Below are 21,155 nucleotides of genomic sequence, written 5' to 3'. Positions count from 1 at the left end.
ATTCTTGGTGTCTCTGAGGCAGTCAGGAAATAAAGGGTGTTTAAAAAAAAATATACATTTTTTTTTAAAACGCTACCAAACAATTCAACGGAATGATGAAGATTTTAGTGTGCACAGCTGAGAGCACTCTGTAGACAATGGCAGAGCCTTGAGTCCGTTCTCAGGAGGATCCTGCAGGCTTAGGCTTCATGCTGCCACCGATGGATGTCAGCCTTGACATGCCTAGCAAACATGCTTGTGGGAGGAGGAAGGTAGGTGAGTGTGTGAGGGTAGGGAGGTAGCTCTCGCGGTGGTAAGAGGGGGAAATGAAAGTGAGACTCATCGTTCATTTGGAGTTTCTCTCTACCAACTTCACTCATCTCTATTCTGGACATTTACATTCTGCTCAGAATACTTACCTCCCCAGCTAAGCAGGAAAGAAAAGTAGATGCATAGCAAAGGAATATTGTTAATACTGTTCTTCTAAAGATTGCTTTGCTAAGAACTGGTTGCTTTTAAATGTGAGGGAACCTCCCCTCACCCGACCTTTGGAAAATATTATTTGTCACACCCTCTTCTTTATTCTTCTGCATTCATGGTATCAAATAGAAGAATGCAGTGAGAATCCTTATTTGGTTCCAGGGAAATTTATCATCCTGACTTAGGAAAACTAGATGACTGTCCTCTCAGTATTAAACCCAAATATAGTATTGTCCTCAATATAAGAGACTCTGATTGAGTGTGCTCTGGGACGTTGTCGAAGGAATGGAATGGGGGTGGTTGCATCCTGTTTGATATGAGACTAGCAGAAGAATCAACAGACGAGCTTTCAGAGCCAATGTGTGCCTTCCATGCCCTTACTAAATAACTTACGTTCTCCCCGGAAGTGGAATTTCAGCTGGAATGTGTATTTGCCCTTTGCCATCAGGTGCCTACTTTACTGCTTGTCAAAGATATTTGATCTTACCATGTTTTCTTGTCTTTCTTCCAATTTCAAGAATCTGGCATATTCCAAAATATTAGAAGTGAAAAAAATAATAATAAAAAAAAAAACAAAACAAAAAAACATGGTGGCCATAAAAGCATTTGAGTGTATGGCAGCATCTGAAGTAAATTGCTCTTTGGAAAGGAGGGAGGAGTCTTTGATGTTCCCAATATGGTTCTCATAGGCTAAAACTTTCAAGAACCACAACCCAGCCTAAGGGGCGCTTACTCGATGTTCTTAAATATTTGGAAAGAGATGCTAATTTTATTGTTTTAGTTGTCCTTGCTGTTAACGCATTGCCAGTAGATTCCTCCTAAAAGTTGAAAATGCTGTAGCAATTGTCGATTTTACATTGAACCAGATGTGTTTTGTGTGTGCCTGCTGTGTGCACCCTTGTCCAAGCTGGTGCAGTCATCCAACATATTCCACTGGTACTTAGCTTTGGAATTTTGTCTGCTACTCTGGACAATTCAGATTCTTAACCAGAGAACTCACACTTGCTCATATATCTAAAGTTCTCTGTAGAGGCTGACCCCTGCTACAGCCTCATCAAGGACTATCATGACCTCTAGAACAGAGTCAGGCTCATATCACGATACCTGTGATTTGTGAGGCACCCCAAATTCCTCCCATGTCATCATGATAGGAAGCGGTCTCCACATTTTATTAGGATAGGTATGATAAACATTTCAGTGGTACGTAATGGTAAAGTTCGCCTATTTCACTTAGACATGCTAATTATGGCCATACTATTTGTATGTTAAAATGTCTCTTGGGGGTTTTCCATTAGTCTTGTTTTCTAAAGAAAAATTGAATAGGAAAATGGTGTTAAAATTTTTAAAATATAGTATAAAAAATGTAACGAGTTTTTAGCCCTTTACCACCAAGACCTACGTAGTGGGTTGAACTTCACACAGTTAACACTCGGGCTGTAGATTCCCAGGAGAATTATCTGTAAGTCTCTGGTAAGGATGTCTATTTAGGACTACACCAAAGGCAGGCTGGATCTCTAACACTTTGAAAACATTTTGATGTTGAAATCTCCTACATCTAATATGTAAAATTTTCTGAGCATTTTTAAGCAGAGAATAGGTAAACATGAATATCTAAGAGTGTATCCCAAGAGGTGACATTTTAAAAATATAACCTGCCAGAGAGATTTTCCTTATTATTGGCAAGATCTGGAGGTCCACGTGGCTCTGGAAGAATTCAGCGGCTAATTTGGAGTATATAAGTCCAAATATGATCAGTTCATCTCTGAAAGGCAATATAATGATGTGTTTCTTTCTGTTTAAATTGTTGTATTAATACCTGATTTTTTTCAATGCCTGTGTTACAAACCTTAATAGCATACTATCAGTAATTCAGTTTTTCAGTGGTCATCGCAAAAAACTGTAATGTCATTTCAGAGGATGTATGCCGTGGAGTGTATATTTTCCTGTGTGCACATTTTAGCTATAAGTGCTTTCTGCATGTTACATTCATTTAATTAGGCAGTCACAATTAGACAAAAATGACATCGCTTTATGATCACACCAATAAGAAATCATTCTTATTTATTTAAAAATGCTTTTTGATATTTATGATTCCTTTAAAAAGATACATATTTTCTGGGGCGCCTGGGTGGCTCAGTGGATTGAGCGGCTGCCTTCGGCTCGGGTCACCATCTCGGTGTCCTGGGATCGAGCCCCACGTCGGGCTCTCTGCTCAGCGGGGAGCCTGCTTCCCCCTCTGTCTCTGCCTGCCTCTCTGCCTACTTGTGATCTCTCTCTCTGTCAAATAAAATAGGTGAAATCTTTTAAAAAAATAAATAAATAAATAAATAAGAATTTAAAAAAAAAGATACATATTTTCAGAAGTTAAAAAGAAGGGGTTGATTCATTGTATCATCTGAATGTGTATGTATGTTAGCTTGTAAGTGCATATATGCTTGCATAATGGCATACCTATATTCAACCACTGAAAACAGGAGTGACTACTGGCTAGGCTTACTTGCTTTGGAATTCAATCAGAGGTTTTGCAGATTGACCTTAAGTGAAATGTAGCTGACATTTTATCACACTGACAACACAGAAATTTTGTACAAATATTTATGAACAGTATAGATACCAAAGGGGAGATTTGGTTAGCCAATAAGGTGAGTAATTCTCCTTTATCAAATATACATGTTAGGTTATAAACCTAAATTTTATTATGTACAATCTCAAAATAATAATTGTTATGTGTATAAAGTAGTTAAAATTAAGTAGAAAGAAATTAAATTGCTATTAATTATCTTAAAGTTGAGGCTGTATTTAATGAATTCACTTTATTTTGTAAGAATGAATTTATATAAAATGTCCCAATTTATTCCAGTTTCTCAGTTACTTATCTCTACGCTAAATACTTTGATGCTATATTTACATATCAGCATCGGCAACTATAATTTTTCATACACCTTTTTAAGACACCCAGCCATATCGTGGCTTGCCAAGTCACACTTGTTTCTCTGAAGCTGTTTATGATAATGCAAATAAAAGCCAACTTCCCCTTCTGACATGGATAGCATTTTAAAAATCTCTAGGTTTAAAAAAAAATCTCTAGGTTTCATTGGCACTTGTCATATACTGCTTTGAACTGAAGTTTTTTTATAGATGTGAAACTACAGGTGGTTAGAAGGCAGGTAGTACATTTTATGTTCATCTCCCTCCAACCAATGTCAAATTGCTCAGTCTGCATGGAGGATCAGTGAGTAGGTGATTAATGAGTATCTATACATCAGTGCATTGGCAATGTGTATGTCTTATTTATCATAACAAAAGGGCTATGTCCAGAAAACAAATCAATAGATTCTTCTCTACCTGAATCCCTTAAGTTCCCATATCAGATCTGACGTGCTGATAGCACTTGCTGCTGTCTGCTGAGGTACAGTCTCAAATTTCCAAAACTCACAGGGCATTCCTGACAGAATATGGGGTCTCGAACTTGCAGTAGTTCCATCCATTTTCCAGGACTCTTGAGGGTGGCTACATACCAGCTTGTTGTACTCCTGGAGTCTGAAAGGACCAGACTCACCTAGAATGTATCATACTGACCAAAGGCCTCTCCAGCTTACCAGTTACTCACTTACAGTCAACCAGTGGTTCTTCCTTTCTTCAAATGCAACATCTAAGGAGCTCAGGCTGATGTCAGACATGGACAGGCATAAAGACTGCCTCAGAATGCCCTGTGAACCAGATAGTGGGGGTGTGAGGCCAGACAGCACAATAAAGAAAGGGGCAAAAGGAAGGGCAGCCAAATCATTTGCCCTATCTTAACAGACACTAATTTAAGTGACCCTTTTTATGCAAATAATAGCGAAGATAGCTAAGTGCAGCTGTTTCTCATGGATGAGTAGAGAAATTGGTGGGATCTCTTGGTGCTGCTTCATTCATTAAGCCACAGTACACTAAGACACCGTTAGTGCTCTGGGGATATCAGAGGAGAAGAGAAATTCCAGCACCTTACATGGCACCTGGCTGACATGAAGTACATTCAGGGAGTAACTTCATATCCTACAAACCAACCCTGATAAACAATAACTGAAAAAAAAAAACACAAGATATTGTGTAAAATGTGCTTTGATTTTGTCTGTTGTCAATGGTCAGTCAACTTGGCAGTCCTCAAACTACATCTAATTCTGTTTCCTACACCAAATTCTTTTCTAGAGCTTCTAATGTGTATAAATGAAATGTAGTAGTTTCATTTGCATCTTTTTTATTTTCCCTACTTATCCTTTAGTGAACTGAATTCCTAGATGTAAGCAGCCAGAGGGAGAAAGAGAAGAGGTTCACATAATGGATAATTAACCCTTGAACAATGGAAAGTTAACTCTCCATAGACATGCCAAAAACCGAAATGTTTTGCTGTTGAATTTGTTCTCCTTTGGGTGTTAACACATTAAAGACACCTCCATTAGCACAAACTTGGCATCAAACAACCTGTTCATCCTCAAGATACAAGTGCCACACTCACCTTCCAGTTCATTCTGGCAGGATTTGTAGCCTGATGTCCTCTTGGGTAGCCATGTACAAACCACTCCGAGGGGCAAAATTGTATGAGTGCCTAATCCACTTTTGAAAATGAAAGAAAAGGATCTGTCTTATGAAAGGCACCTCATAAGGAAAGACACAAATTGTAATAAAAGGTATTAGCACCTTGCACCTCCTGTTAATTGCCTTCCTAGTCAAGAGGAACCAAAATAGTGTAATAAATGTTAGAGCTACATCATGAACAGAGTGCAAAGAATTGTCTTTACCTTTTAGTACTGAAATGAAAAGAGTAGCAAACCTTAAACTACCTATGCAGTCTTAATTTAGGCTCCTAACCTTACAGTTACTTCATTTGTCAAATGAGAATACTACTACCCACTCAACACACTTACTGGTGGTGTTATGAGGAACAGATTACAAAGACTATTCTTTAGCACATTCATAAAGTGTGGATTTAACATTAATTCATTCACTCACTCATTTATTTATTAATTCAAGAAGCACTTTGAACCCCTACTCTGTGTCAGGTATTATTCTAGAAACTAAAGATCAATGCATTTATTAACAAGTATCTATAGGGGAGCACATGCCATACACCCAGAGCTTTTGTAAGGGCTGGGGATACTATAGTAAACAAAACAAACAGAAGTCTCTGTCTTCATAATGCTTCCTTTTTAAGTCAGGGAAGAAAAACAATAAACAAATACATATGTCAAAGATATCGTGCTGGATAGTGATAACTGCCACAGAGAAAAACGAAGGAGGAGAGAGAGTGAGAGTGTGTGTGAGGGGTGAAGTTGCAATTTTAAATTGGAGAGAGAAAGAATACCTCATTGAGGGGGCAGCATTTGAGAAGTTCGAAGAAACAAATTTTATAATTATCTAGGCAAAAGCATTTTTGACAGTGGCACCAAGTGAAAAGGTCCTGGACGAGAATGTATCTGGCAAGTTTGACTGATAACTGAGTAGTGTTTGTGGCAGAATCAGAGTAGGCAAGGAAAAGCATGGTAGGGGATAATGTACAGAAGGTGAGGCCTGAGCATGTAGGTCTTTATATGCTGTCATGAGGGTTTTGACTTTGTCAGGGACAATACGAAGATGAATAAGACATGACCTCAAGTTGCTCCACAGGAGAGACAGATAAGCAAGCAAGTTGGGATGATGCCATATGCTAAGTATCGTAAATGAAGGATGTTCAAGGAACTTTGGAGGTGCAGTAGTGTGGGTTCAGCTGAATGTACCTTGAGGCAGAGGATCAGGGAAAGCTTCACAGAAGAGCTAATGAATCCATTCTGGGCCTTGACGGATTTTCCCAGATGGTCAGAGGGAGGAAAGGCTGCAGGGTCAAAGGCACTTCAAGAGGAAATAGCATGGCGAATCGAGAATCAGTGTCACTGATGTTTAGCAGAGGAGGAGGGAGAAATGGTGCTGTAGAGGTAGTCCGGGAACAATCACGTTGGGCCCTGATCACCATGCAAAGAAGTTTTAGCTTCATCTTATGGCATTTGGGGAGCCATTGAAAGTTTTAAGTATGGAAGGTTAATGATCAAACTGTGTTATGGAAGATCGCCCTGGCAGCAGGCTGGAGGATGGATTGGAGGAGTGGGAGAATGGGGCAAGAAAATGAGTTAGGAGGCAACTGAAATTGTTCAGACAAGAAACAATGAAGCCCTGAACTAGGACAGTAACTGTGGGAATAGGGAGAAGGAGACACGTTTAAGAGAGAAGAGACAGAATTAGCACAATCTAATAACCTTCGGGCTGGGTATTGAGAGAAGAAGGCATTTTGGATTGCTCCCAGGTTTCTGCCTTACACAACTAGGCAAGGAAAGCTCAGAGGAGGAGCAGCAGGTTTTGTAGGCTGGGGAAGATGATAAATTTGCTTTTGAATGTGTTTATTTTGAGATGTCAGGGGGGCATCCAGATTCCTGGTAGGCCATTGGATTTAGTCAGGAAAGCTGAAGATAGGTCTGCAAGAGACTGAAGTTGGGCAGTCATCTGAATTGTCACCATTACGGCAGCAGTTAAAATTATGGAGTGGACTTTTCTCAAGGAAAATTTATTGACAGAGAGCAAAAGGGAGCAGGTATATGACATTTATGGAACAGAGAGAGGAAGAGGAGCCTTAGAGAAGATGATGATTATGAGCAGCAATCATGGGCCAGTCGTTGTACCAAATGATGGGGAAACCAAGATCATTGGCACCCAGATGCTACCCCAAAAATACCCACAGTTTGTACAAGTGGAAGAGGTTATCCTCCCTATCACCAGCAGCCATGGGACAGAGCTAACACAGGAAACCCCCGTGCATAACAGAGAAAACCATGTGGAATACTTAATTAGCATCAAGGGAGATTATTATAAAGGCAGAATCCTAGAATGTTTGCTGCATGCATTTTTGCTATACAGTTCATTTCTGATTTCTCTAATACTCGTATGTGTATGTTCCACTGTTAGCATGGGTTCAAGCTATTGGCAAAACAAGCCAGGTGTAAATTATGGTAGAATTGAAATCGATAGTGCTTTGAAGCACTGGAGTGCCCAGTTCACATCAGGGCGTGCGTCTGTGTTCACTGAAACATGGCTATCAAGTGCACCCCGAGTCATTAGATGTGTTATCCAGTGAATAACAGCATAATGATATTTTAGCAGAGCAGCCTTATGATAAATTCTGCTTTAGTGGAACTCCGTATACAGAGCAATTTCTCCCGGCCGTGTACATTGCATGGCAAAGAAAGGATATCCTGCTGCGTATCAGAAGGCTGTAATTTCATTTAGGGGTTCTATTGACATCGTAAACTGCAAGATCAGAGCTCAAGTGGCTATTTAAGTCATAGGAACTTCAAGCTAAAATTACTGCCTGGTCCTAATCGCCACCTCCAGGGGACTCCTGCCTATACATACGCGCTTTATATTTCTATCTTTGTGTCTATAAATACTCAATCACTCCAGGGGCTGAGGTGATAAGCTGTCCCAAAATATGGCAGGTATCAGTCACCTTTGTAGCTAGTACAGGCTAAGGGCCAAAAGCGGCTATATTATTCATTGAAGGTCAAATGGTAAAAGGGGCCAGAAATCCCTGACGAGTTCAGAGGTCGGAGGTTCCCATTTGTCTACTTGGAAGATATTCTCTACCAAATTTAAGGTCGGTTTTTCTAGCATGTTGAGACTAGAAAGTAGGGATTTTAGACTTACACATGCAGTCAGTCTATAGCCAGTAAGTCTTTGCCCTACTTTTTCCCCCTCTCTGTTTTGATGCAGATCACTTATGAAAATAATAGTACTGAATAGTCTTAGTACCTGGAAAGATACAGGTTATATAGAAAGAGTTAAAGCTAAGTATGGATTTTTGTTTGTTTCTTAATGAAAATTTTATGTTCATAGTCCTACGTTAACAATCAACTTTGTAAAGAGTAGACACTACAGAATTGGACACTGGAGTCCAAACTTCCTTAACCGGGAGGGTGCTGGTATTTTGTTTGGTCCCTCTCGTGATGAATCCCTGGGCTTGGGATTCATCATGCTGTCTTAATAAGAAATTCCAACAGAATTATCATGGCTAAGAAAATCACAGTAAGAATAGAACTTGTGATTTCTCATAAGGCAAATGTGTTCTATAGTCATCTTATTAGCCCTTATGTCACACTATAGAGAAATGGAGGAGGAAGAGGTAGAGAGCTGAACCCACACAGCATGGCTGACTGAAACTAAAATTGTCACTTTCCATATCAGCTGGCCTATTTCTTTATGGTTTAAATAGCATAATGAAAATTAAAGTCCACAAGAGCCAAATCCCTCTCATCTGTTACCACTGCAGTTTCATTATATTCTTGAACAACATAATATGCCATTGTTAAACATTTCTGAGAAGAGCTACTGCTTTAGTAAGAGTATCCTCAAATCATTTATATTTATGGGAATGTAAAAAGATATTATGTAGACAATAGACAAGCTCTGACCTGAGATATTACAATCCTCCTATTGTTCCTCTGGATTTAAGCAGCATAGCAGAGTGATTAAGAGGGCAGACTGCCTGGGTTCTACCAACTCACTAGCTGTGTGAGCTTGGAAAACCTAATTCTCACTACATCAGTTTCTTAATCTGTAAAATGGGGATGATGATACCATCGTCATAAAATTATTGTGGGGAGAAAATGATCTAATGAATGTAAAATATTTTAGCCAATATCTGGTATATAGGAAGCACTCAAACATTAGCTCCTGTTACAATCACCATTATCATCCTCCTCATCATTTATTCCTTTCCTATAAAGTTATGGTTAATACCTGTTAGGAAAAAACCTACACAGTTGCGTGCATGCCCACGTATACAAACACACACCCACACACCCCATCTTCCTAGGAAGGCTTGCTTACCCCAGCTGTGGGCTTAAGCGACACCTTCATGTTAATCTCAATATCTTCATAAGCAGAGACTATATGAGGAATTCATACTTTGAACAGAGTGGGTTTGGTTCTAAGTTTAGCCTTAACACTGGTTTTAGGTACTTGATACACAATTACTGAGATGCTGGACTCACTCATATTACCTACTCACCTGAGTTGCTCTCATTTATCGTTTAAGTCCTTACTAACTATGGATTCTGTTAAGCACAGTCTAGTCCAGATCTATTGCTCAGTTCACCGTTATAGCTCAATAAATTATTTTATAAGCTCAATAAATAAAAGTAGGATGAGTGAATGAATGAATGTTCTACTTACACCCTTTTCACTTAGGTCATAGTCCTGGCTACCTGATATTCTCACTCTCTACCTAGGTCACTGTATTCACTATCCCTGACTATTATTCTCAGTCTTCCAGTCCAAACTCTCCAAGTTATTTTTATCTTTTTGACTGATTTAAACCTCTCAATACTCATATCCAAAAGATATAATAAGTTTATCCCTCTATCTGCTTCATTTTTTCCTTCATGGAACCCTGAATACCATCTTTAGAACTGTGTTCTCTATGCTTCTATCTATGCCTTTTTCCCATTCAAAATTTGATTTTTAATCTTATAAGTGATTCATTATCCATTCACATTTTAATCTGATGTCCTCGGTTCTGACCTCGATTTTCATCTTCATGTCCTGTTGTTCACATTCCCCTTTCTGTTGTTGTTATATTTTGAGAAAAATATCTCTATAACAATATTATATCAACAATAAGTAATGCTGCTATCAAGCCCTAATTGTAAGAAGTAGCACTCAACCTTGGCTGACTGCATGTTGAACTATTTGCTATGCTTCCCACAGTGGTCCTTAGCTCCTTGAATTTTCAGAGATCTTATATCCTGAACTTGGTCTCAGTTGCCCTATAGCTGATCTACCTCTAGGTTGGTGCAAACAACATCCAAATCTTAATTAGTGTAAAATTTAATTGGGCAATGTTGGCATTAGGGAGGAGTATGTCCAATAGTAAATATTGCATGTGAGAAGGGGAGGAACCAACAGAAATGCAATATTGTTGTAGCCAGTGAAGATCATTAACCATTGTATGTTGATATATTTACTGTGTTCCCTTTATTGTCACTATTTTTTTGACTCTTAAAAAAGGGAAGAGGTACAATTTAAATTTAGAAACAAGTATGATGATAATCTTAATTAATATCTGTCACAATAGTTAACAGTGTTACTGATTATCAAAAATATAATACCTGCTTACAAGGAGCTTATAGTTTGTGTAGTCTTGTTGCAGAGATTAGTAATTAGATCCTAAAACTAATTAAGTGGAAATTACTAGCCTATTATTATGCACCAAAATGAGCAATAGAGAAAGATAGTTTCTGCTACAAGAATTCACATTGGGGTTGCCTGTACTAGTACATGGAAGTCTTCATAGTAGAGGGAGAGCTTTAGCTATGTATGTATATGTATATATAAAAGCTGAGCATTGAAAAATGGAGGAAAAGGAGGCTTTTGGGAAGAAGGAAATACAGACTGCCGTGGTGTGATGTCAGAAAACAAAGAAGGGGTGAGAATGAAGAAAACTTTCAAACTGGAAGAAGGCATGGCTGTGGGAATGAAGTTGGTGTGCACAGAAAGTAATGAAATTAGAGATGAGATCCATGTTGGTGAAAATTAAGATATGCATTTCGAAAGGCATATGGAATCCAGAATTTATTCTTTGTGGGTGATGAGAACATATAGTTGTACAATTAAGACTCAATAAGGGTTTGCTGAATAATTGAGCAAGCCAAAATAATGAAAGCAGTGTTTTAGGAGTTGACCTGGCTATAATGTGCGGAGTGGTTTGAGAGGGAAGAGTCCAGCCAGAGATGGCAGCTGGGAGAAAATTGTAGTCATTCAGATGTAGAGCAATCAAAACTCAAATGTAGTCCTGACTGGAGATTTTTTTAAAGGAGTGGGAGTGATATTTCAGAAACACATTAACAACATTTTGCTCGTCTCTTCCCTACCAGCCCTAACCCTGGTCCCACTTAACCATCACTTTAACTGGAAAATATCTCCTAACTGCAGGGTCCTCCTGACCTTTTGGTTTGATTTTAGTGAAGCTGGTTACTACTTATAAGGCAGAACAAGATTGGAGAATGGACTCTCAGGGTCACTCAAGCCTCTGACCAGTGAGGGCTTTATTATATCCCTGAACAACATAATATGCTCTCAACATTTGCAGGGAATAAACTCAGGGGGCACAAACTCCTCTGGGTTCCCATTTGTGAGTCCTGGATATGCACTACTCTGCAGGAAATCTCAAATATCATAAATTTCTGATCTGCTCAAGGGGGTTTAGGAGGAAGGTTTTTATTTTTGCTGTCGTTGTTGTTGTGGTGGTGGTGGTGGTGGTTTTGTTTTGCTTTGTTTTATTTTTTTCTGTCCATCTCTGTGCTTTTTTATTTTTTTTTGCCCCCATGGGGAAGTTCTACATAGTTCCCGGCTCTCACTACTGACTCCTAAATAGCAATAGAAACCTTTTCCTCCATTTTCTCCCTCCCTTCCTCAGTTCAGCTAGATCAATACCAACAGACTATATGCTAGCAGAAATCTCAAGACCATTCTAAGCTTTGTCTTCACCCTGGAGGTGAAGTCTCACCTTCTGAGACCTGAGGCAATCTCAGAGACCCCAAAGGAATTCTCACACTTTGTTATGAGAAACAATGCTCATTAATGTGTGCTTTGCTGTGTGTCTAGTCACCCATCACTATCAATCATGTATCCAGTTGGCCTTTCATGGGACAGTTCTGACACTCTTTGAAGAGTAACCATTTTGCCAACGTATCACACCTATATTCAACTTTCCATTGACCAAAAATTGTATGTACGTATTACTATGTTCTATTCTTAAAGTAAGTGCCCCATTTAATGCTATAGTTATTTGAGGGTGTTTTGTTTTTTTGTTTGTTTGTTTGTTTTTTGGTTTTGGGGGTTTTTTGCCTACTCAGATCTCCTTTTAGATAAGACCATGACTTACTTTTCTATCTTTTGGGTTTAGCATAATGTATGCCCCATGGTAGACCATCAATATACTTTCTTGGACACTCCAGATTTCATGCATTTTTTTAAGTAAACTCTGTACCCAATGTGGGGCTTTAACTCACAACCCCAAGATCAAAAGTCTACATGCTCTACTGACTGAGCCACCCAGGTGCCCCCACCTATATGTATTTTGAACAGGGACAACCCTCCATGAAGTTTTGAGTCTCTAATGTAGAAAATACCTCCTAAGTATCAAACTCTTTTGCCTCTCCAGCCAGCAGTCCCAGATATATACTAGGTCTAATTTTTCCCAGCAGTTAGCATAGGGAATGCAAAATTGATGGCTCTGCTTGTCAAGCCTGTCTGTCTGCACAGTGTGGAGTAGTACCATTTAGAGGAAGGGTGTTTAGAAAATTAAACAAGGATTGTCTGAATAGGAGACCTATCGGCCTGCAATGGAATGACAGGTTTCTGCCCACAAACTGGGGTTAAGACCTGAATATTGATGCTTCTTTTCACCCATTTGTGAGTAATGGGTCTCACCCCATTAGTGGGTGAATGTGTTACACCACTGGAAGTTGTTATGCATTCTCTGTAGGTTTGTATGAAGGAGCCATAGATATACATAAATATGTACTTGCCGACAGATCTCTGTATTTATCTGCCTGTCAGTGGGAGCAGACAGGGCAAGCTCTTTGATGGGCAGGAACTGCAGGTCAAAGCTGTGCTCTGGCTCTTGCTGCTGCTGCTGTGGCTTTATCATTGGATTCCCAAAGGAGGCTAGGGCAGCTTATCAGTTGTCGTTCTAGCCCAATCCAAGAGGCCAGCTCTGGTCACTGGCATAATTAAAGAGACCTAGCAAATGTTGACTGCCAATGTTGTTGTGGCCAGTGGAGATAGACTCTTAAAGCCATGGCCATCTACCATCTATAATCTTTCCGTTGTGCCTCAAGAATCCCTACCTCACTGCTACCGCTGGGCACTGTCTCCAATGCTATTCTGAGGCTGTCTGATCCTCCCAGATTCTGACAGTCAGGTGCATTTCCTGCTGCAGGCTGTACCCCTCTCTGTCTCTTAGCCTCTACCCTACTCAAGAGACACACCCTGTCACAGTTGGAAAAATTCTTGTGTTTTAAGTTACTAAGGGTTATAGTCTACTAAATTAGGTGCTTATTTTAACCACAGCCACAGCCCTACAAATAGATATATCACTGAGCATGGTCTTGATCATCTCAATATGAAATATTGAGAAACAGAAAAATAATTTTTTCCTCCAAAGTAACAATACAGTAGTTATGGCAAGCTGAATTTATTGTTACTTTGTATATAACTGAGGAAAATAAGCAGAGCAAACTTGTGTTTTTAATCTAGGCCCGTTTACCAGTTTAATTTGATAGTGGGAATTAATTGTGCAATTCTTAATATAACTACAGTACAACCACAATTAAAAGACATTCTTTACAGTCATTGTCCCTCCCTCTCAAGCTTATAAGAGGGTGTGGACTATTCTTTTCCCCAAAATTCAATTTTCCTCAAGATTGTGGAATTATTGCAAAAGAAGTGACAGGAGTATTTTTGTTTTTTGGTTGGTTTGTTTGGTATCCATTTAATAAGGGTCTGACTGAAAGACACAAGGAAGGGAGCTCATCTTAGGCAGTGTTTTCTGACTGTGCCTTTTTCTAAAAGGTAGTTGGAAGAGCAGAAGAGTTTTGTCTCAGTCAGAATTTGGAAGGAAAGAGAATAACTCATCAGAGAGGTGAGATGATGTGAAAGGGCTTATTTCTGAGTGTCAAAAAGGTGGAAGACAGATGTTTCACTGAGCAGGAAGGGTACTGGGCTCCAATGTGGAGTTTTCTATTATGAGTTATTTTTGTTTGGTATGGTTTCTTCTTATTACTATTGTTAATATGTCTGGGATGCAACAGAAGCAGACTGGTTTTTCTGAAGATCACCTCCAAAAGGATAGAAATTAGTAATTTGATCCACCAGATTGAAAGACAATTAAATAAAACAACAACAACAAAAAAGAAACCCTGCTTACAATTAAGGATGTTTACTTAGCTCAGGCTTTTTTTTTTTTTTTTTTAATCAGAGATTGATATTTGGGAGTTAGAAGTTGATGCTTCAGTGGGAGTGAACTAGTTAAGAACCCCATTTGGCTTTTTGCTATTGCTAAAAGCCCTACAACTCAGTAAATATATCTAAAGCTATTTTAAAGGAACATATGAGTTTGTAGTTTTGCTCTGAGAGTCTGCACCTGCTTAACATCTTGAAACGCAATGATTCATTAGGAATGAAGAATTTTTTAGCTGCTCTTGCAAAGGTTTCTCTAGGACAGTGTTTCTTGCATCCTTGAACCTAAGAATCATCAGGGTTATCTGTGAAATATGCACATTTCTGGATCCCACTTCAGACAAAGAATCAGAAACTTCCATGGAACAGTCTCAGTATTTGTATCTGAAACAAGAAACCTAGTCGATCAGTATGACCAGGGAAGTTTGGGAAACATTGCTCTAAGAGATTTTTTTTAAACACATGGAAAGAGGAAATGATGTATCAGTTTATTGCATATAAAAGTGATCCCATATATACCTTTCTTTCGTGTTCTTCTCAGGAATTCAGAGGCATTTCAAGTGAGTTTTTCTCTAGACCAGGATTTGTTTGATTTGTTTTGTTTTGTTATAGCATCTCACATCTCTCCTTGTCCCTCCATATTAGTGACGCTAAGACTTTGTATTCCCCCTCCTTTCTACTCCTCATCCCTACCTAATAAGTGGTCATCATGTAAAATGAAGTTCCTAGATTATGAATTTGTCGCTTGAACTCTAGCTCTGGCTGAAACGCTGAGCAATGTTACCTTATACCTCCTCATAACTTAAGTGTTCACTTTAGAACAATGATGAAGTTGCACAAAATGTTATTTGTGAACCATTACCAACTTGACATTGTTATGTATATTAAATAACAACAAAGTTGTAACTTTGTTTAGGGACCATAACCATAAATGATGATTTTTGTGCTTGATGGGAATGTGTGTTAAGGTTTAGACATGTGCATAAATATTATTTCCAGACTTTTTACTAATTTCTGAAACCAAGTTATGTTATAGTTTAACATGATAAACCTGAGGTGCCTGGGTGACTCAGTTGGTTAAGCATTCGACTCTTGGTTTTGATTCAGGTCATGATATCAGGATCTGGGATTGAGCCCTGCATCAGGCTCCCTGCTCAGTGGGAGTCTGCTTGTCTAGCTCTCTCTCTGCCCCTCCTCCCTGCTCATGTGTGTGTGCGCTCTCTCTCTCTCACTTGCTCTCGTTCTAAAATAAATAAATAAATCTTTTAAAAAATAAGGTAATAAACTCTTTAGAAAACTTACATTCTGCTTCTAACTGTTAGAAGCATCTTCCAACAGGAATTATTGACAAGGGTTTGTCATAATGAAGCCACATGATAGTTTTTGTTAAAAGAGTAAGAGAATTAACTGGCCCATTTAAAAAAAAAAGAGTAAGAGAATTGAATGAATGGATGGATAAATGAAGAATGAATGAATGAAATGAATGAACAGCCTGGTGCAGCTACCTGTTACAGGGGCTAACACTTTCAAGTCTATAGAGGCAAGGAGAATTAGGCCCTTCACATAGATGTTGGAGGACTGGTAGTGAAAATAATTTTTAAATACACATAAATGGCCATGTCTTGGGATTGTTATAAAGCTATATGAAAACTACATAGCTGGGTGCAACTATAAAAATAGGAAAGGGAGAAAATGCTGCTCCAGAGTTTCAAAGGTGAAAACACAGAAGTGTAGTGGTAGAGGTTTACGTTTCCTAAACTCCCTTGTCAGCTCAGCATGTCCTCAGTGTAAATACACATATGACAGTGGCCTATGCACTCTTTCACACTTCAGAGAAGCCCTTGGTTTCCTTTTCTCCCTCCATTTTAGCAGTGGGCAGCCTGCAGCCTTTTGATGCAGCTGACTTTGTACATTACATGACTGAACTCAGCTATGCCAAACATCCTCGAGGAAGTTGACATTTGTGTACTTTGAAAGAAAAAAAAAGAAAAGTGAATCCCAACTGCTTCCTCCTGCCCTTTTGATTAAGAGAACGGTAAGTCAGCAGGAGAGGTGCTGCTTTTAACAAGCAGGGGTGTGCAGAACTGATTGGTATCTTTCTTTGAAAAAAAGTAGAAAAGATTGATGTTAAACAACACTAATCAGAGTTGATTACAGGGACTGAATGAATTCATTGATGGGAAAGAACCATGGTTCCAGAGACAACAAAAGAGATTAGATAATAGTCAGGGGAATAGTATTTTGGAATTGTTCTGCTCATCTCTGACACCCAGGAATCAGTTTCCCTAGCTCTTTAAGCACTCTTTGGAAGAGACTTACCTGTACACTGAGTGCTCTTCTCTGCTGGGAATGCTCTTCTCCCTGAGCTTTGCATGGCTGGCTCTTTCTCTTCATTCAGGTCTCAGCCCTCCCTGACCATCTTACCTAGAGCTGTGCTTCCATCACCACTTGGTGGTGATGGGCCCTATACACCTCTGGAACCTCATTTTCTGCTATTCCCAAACATTACCTAGTACTCTGTCGGGAACCACCTATGGTTCTCTGAATGGATTATATTCTACCTTTCTCAGTAATTTTAAATTTTTTTAAATTTTATATTTTGTATGTTTGCTCTTACCATTACCTGGTATTTCTTTCCATCCTCTCTAGTCTTTGCCTGATCAGCTCCTCCTGTTCTACAAGTTTCAGCTCAGGCATCATCTCCTCTAAACTTGTTATTGAGCCTTCTCATTAAAGGTTAGGGTCCCATGCCTTGTTCCCACATAGCTATTTATGCTGAATTCAAGGATAGCAGTTACTATCCTATGTCATAACTAGTTGGATTTTACTTTCCTTTCTCCCCAAAAAACTGAAATGTTTGAGGGCAGGGACTATGTTTATCTCTATCTTTAATGTGCTAGCAAAATACCCAGAGCATATTAGGTGTTTATTAATAAACAATCAATCAAGGCTTCGTTCCTACGTTCCTCCAATTTTTTTTTCTCCATGTTTTAAAATGATTGCCTGAAATAAATCACAACCCAGAGGAAGAAATTCTTACAAAGAATGGATAACTCACCAGTTATCTGTTTACCAAAATAATAATAATAATAATAATAATAATAATAATAGGATAAAAGAAGTGGGGAATCAAATTTAGGAACTTTTATAGCTTGTTCCAAATAACACTCTGACTGTAAATGAGGAAACTTTTGGGGAAACAGCTTGTTGAACTAAGGCTATAATTTCTGAATAAATGTGTTGCTTATTATACAAAAATTAGACTGCTGTTATTAAACTTATAATTAATATAATATACTGTTTATATAGGCTTCTCCTTTAGAAACCCCCAAGTATTCAACATACATCATCATCCTGATGCTATATTTTGCGTCATGTTCATAATCTTGCATACTGAATATACCACCTGACTACCTTGATAAATGTTGTCTAGTAATGAATATATTATACTCATTATTTTTAATAATTTCATACACCTAAACTCCTACAGAAAAGGGTTTTCTTCTTATACAGGTAACAGGTGGGTAACCAGATCTCTATTCAACACATGGAAATTACATCAGATGGGGAATAAACCCAGGCTTTTTCTTTTTAAAGATTTATTTATTTATTTGGGTCGGGGGAGAGTGCAAGCAGGGGGGGAAAGGCAGAGGGAGAGAATCTTTAAGCAGACTTCCCTCCGAGGAACAAGCATGATGCTGGGCTTGATCTCGTAACCCATGATTCATGAGATCATGACCTGAGCCAAAACCAAAAGTCAGCCCCTTAACCAACTTAGCCCCCATGCACCCCTCACCCTGGGCTTTTAAATGGAATTTATCCCAAAAGTTCATGATTGCAACATTTTATTTATTTTTTAAAATTCTAGTTAGCTAACACATAGTGTAATATTGGTTTCCAGAGTAAAGTTTAGTGATTCATCACTTACATACAACAGCCAGTGCTCATCACAAGCTCCCTTTAATCCCCATCACCTATTTAGCCCATCCCCTTTCTACCTCCCCTCCAGAAACCCTCAGTTTGTTCTTTATAGTTAAAGAATCCCTTATGGTTTCTCTCTCTGTGTGTGTGTGTGTCTCTCTCTATCTCTCTTTTGCCCTTCCCTATGTTCCTCTGTTGTTGTTTTTTCTTAAATTCCACATATGAGAGGAATCATATGGTATTTGTCTTTCTCTGGCTGACTTATTTTGTTTAGCATAATACACTCTAACTCCATCCACATTGTGGGAAATGGCAAGATCTCATTTTTTTTTTTAAAGATTTTATTCATTTATTTGACAGATGGAGATCACAAGCAGGTAGAGAGGCAGGCAGGGAGAGAGGGGGAAGCAGGCTCCCCAATGAGAGCCTGATGCAGGGCTCGATCCTAGGACCCTGATATCATGACCTGAGCTGAAGGCAGAGGCTTAACCCACTGAGCCACTCAGGCGCCCCCAAGATCTCATTCTTTTTGATGGCTGAGTACATCTTGTTTATACATTCATAGTTGGTGGACATTTGGATTCTTTCCATAATTTAGTTATTGTTAACAATGCCATGATTGCAACATTTTAATGTCATTTTAGATTTTACTAGTAACTCCATTGGGCCTAGAAAGGAGCAGCTATTTAATAACTTCTTAAGAATGCTATTGAGCTAGGGAGAGAAGAACCTAACGCATTTTATTGTTCAAGGTGATAGAGTCCCAAGGAAGCCACATCTGCTGAAATGTTAGTTGCGCCAGTGGCTACAAGATGGAGGAGCTCCGGAACCATTTATCATTGCAATGAAACTTTTGTTTTTACTTTCATTTGAAATTATTCTTTTTTTTTTTTTGGCATGCAAAACTTCTTTTACTATAGTACTTAGTCAGTCAAATTTACCGAGCACTTTCTATGTGCCAGGTACTCCTCTAGGCATTTGGAAGTCATATGAGATTATTCCTGATTGGTCAATCTCACATTTTTCAATGCAGTTCTCAACCTTACATTCTCCAGTGTATCTTGGAGAGCTTTCCATATCAAACCAGGGAGAGCTACCTTAACTTTTTTATTCAGCTGCACAGTATCCCATTACATAAATGTGTCATAGTTTATTCTACCAGCCCCTACTTATAAAGAGTTTTCATGATTCTAAACAATGCTCTAGTGAAAAACTTTGTACAATTAATCATTTTGTAGATGTGCTGGTTTTCAGCAGGATAAATTCTCAGAAGTAAAATTGCTGGTTCAAAGGGTTACATTCATTTTAAATTTTGCCAAGTTGATTTCCAGAAGGGTTGTATTAATGAGCAGTCCCACGGGTAATATGTGAAAATATCTCTTTATCCCCAGCCTCAACAAAATAGTATCTTTTTAGATTTTGGATTTTTGCCAGTTGTATAGGTGAAAGATGATATCTCACTATATGTTTAATTTGCATTTTCCTTATTATGAGTGATTCTGAGCATCTTTTAATGTGTTTGATAATTCAGGTGTTTCTTTTTCTATAATGTGTCTGTTTGTCCCCTATACTTCTTTCTATTGGATTCTTGGTCTTTTTCTTATTGATTTCTTACATTTATACATTAAGGAGATAATCCATTCATCTATATGAATATTGAAAATTCTTTTATCTACATGAAAATATTGCAAATATCTTTCCTAGTTTACTTTTTTAAAAAGTACTTTGTTTATGGTGCATGTATTTTTGCCATACAGGAGGTGTTTTTTATTTGTTTGTTTGTTTTAGTGCAATCTTTCCTATTATGGCTACTAGATACTGAGTCATATAGGTAAAAAGCCCTCCCCCATGCCAAGATTATGGAAAGACTTACCAATGTTTTCTTTTAGTACTTTGATAGTTTGGATTTTTATATTGAAAAACATGATTTATTGAATGATATTTTTAATCCAGAAGATATTTTCAGGATAAGGGACGCTCTGAGGAAAGAGAGGCCATAATTTGCCCAGAGCTTACTGAGCTGTGGCTGACCTACATCATTTCTGTAGTATACTAAATCTCATTGTTTCTGCCAGTAAGTTACAATACAATTATGATGAAAGCACAATCCGGATTTTAAAATTAAACTTAAAAATGACCATGTTTAGCCTTTTGAAGTGTTCACCTTTCTTCTTTCTGTATTGCTCTTTATTTTTATTTCTTTGAGAAGGCCATCTACTAGTAGAGAGACCTTAAGCTAATGACATTATTTATTGGTTTCAAATTCTAGCATATTATGCAATTCAGCACTAAACCACTATGGCTTATAAAATACAAACTGGTTTAAAATAGTGTATAGAACCTAGCCCTTAGAGTCAGAGGCCCTGAATTAATTTGCTGTATCCCAGAGCGTCTCTCCTTGCCATGATTTTCCTATCTATAAAATGGAAAGAAAGGGATCATTATTTCAATAACAGTAAGAAAGTGAATAGGTACATTTTAGATAGTGCTTTAAGTTTTACAGAAAATTAGTTCATGGGGTGCCTGGGTGGCTCAGTGGGTTAAAGCCTCTGCCTTCCACTCAGGTCATGATCCCAGGATCCTGGATCCAGTCCTGCATCAAATTGGGCTCTCTGCTCAGCAGGGAGCCAGCTTCCTCCTCTCTCTCTCTCTCTGCCTGTCTCTCTGCCTACTTGTGATCTCTGTCTGTCAAATAAATAAAATTTTAAAATCTTTAGAAAATTAGTTTATGAAGTTAATAGTTGATTTTT

At 38.4% G+C, this 21,155-nt stretch overlaps 1 protein-coding gene across 4 annotated transcripts in view; it reads left to right on the top strand.

The window, feature by feature from the left end:
• ZBTB20 (zinc finger and BTB domain containing 20) overlaps positions 1 to 21,155 on the top strand; it is a 305,100-nt gene that overhangs the window by 432 nt on the left and 283,513 nt on the right. The window contains exon 1 of one of the 4 annotated variants that reach the window (XM_082741175.1): positions 6 to 251. The exons of the other annotated variants lie outside the window; for them this stretch is intronic. The gene's annotated coding sequence lies outside the window, so the exon portion shown is untranslated. Of the gene's footprint in view, positions 1 to 5; positions 252 to 21,155 lie in introns of those variants that run through there. 4 annotated transcript variants of the gene reach the window in all.

The sequence above is a fragment of the Mustela nivalis genome (genome assembly GCF_964662115.1).
Source record: "Mustela nivalis genome assembly, chromosome: 1".
NCBI classification, from domain to species: domain Eukaryota; kingdom Metazoa; phylum Chordata; class Mammalia; order Carnivora; family Mustelidae; genus Mustela; species Mustela nivalis.
The sequence above is the reverse complement of the archived record's forward strand: the minus strand, read 5'-3'. Positions and strand labels throughout refer to the sequence as shown.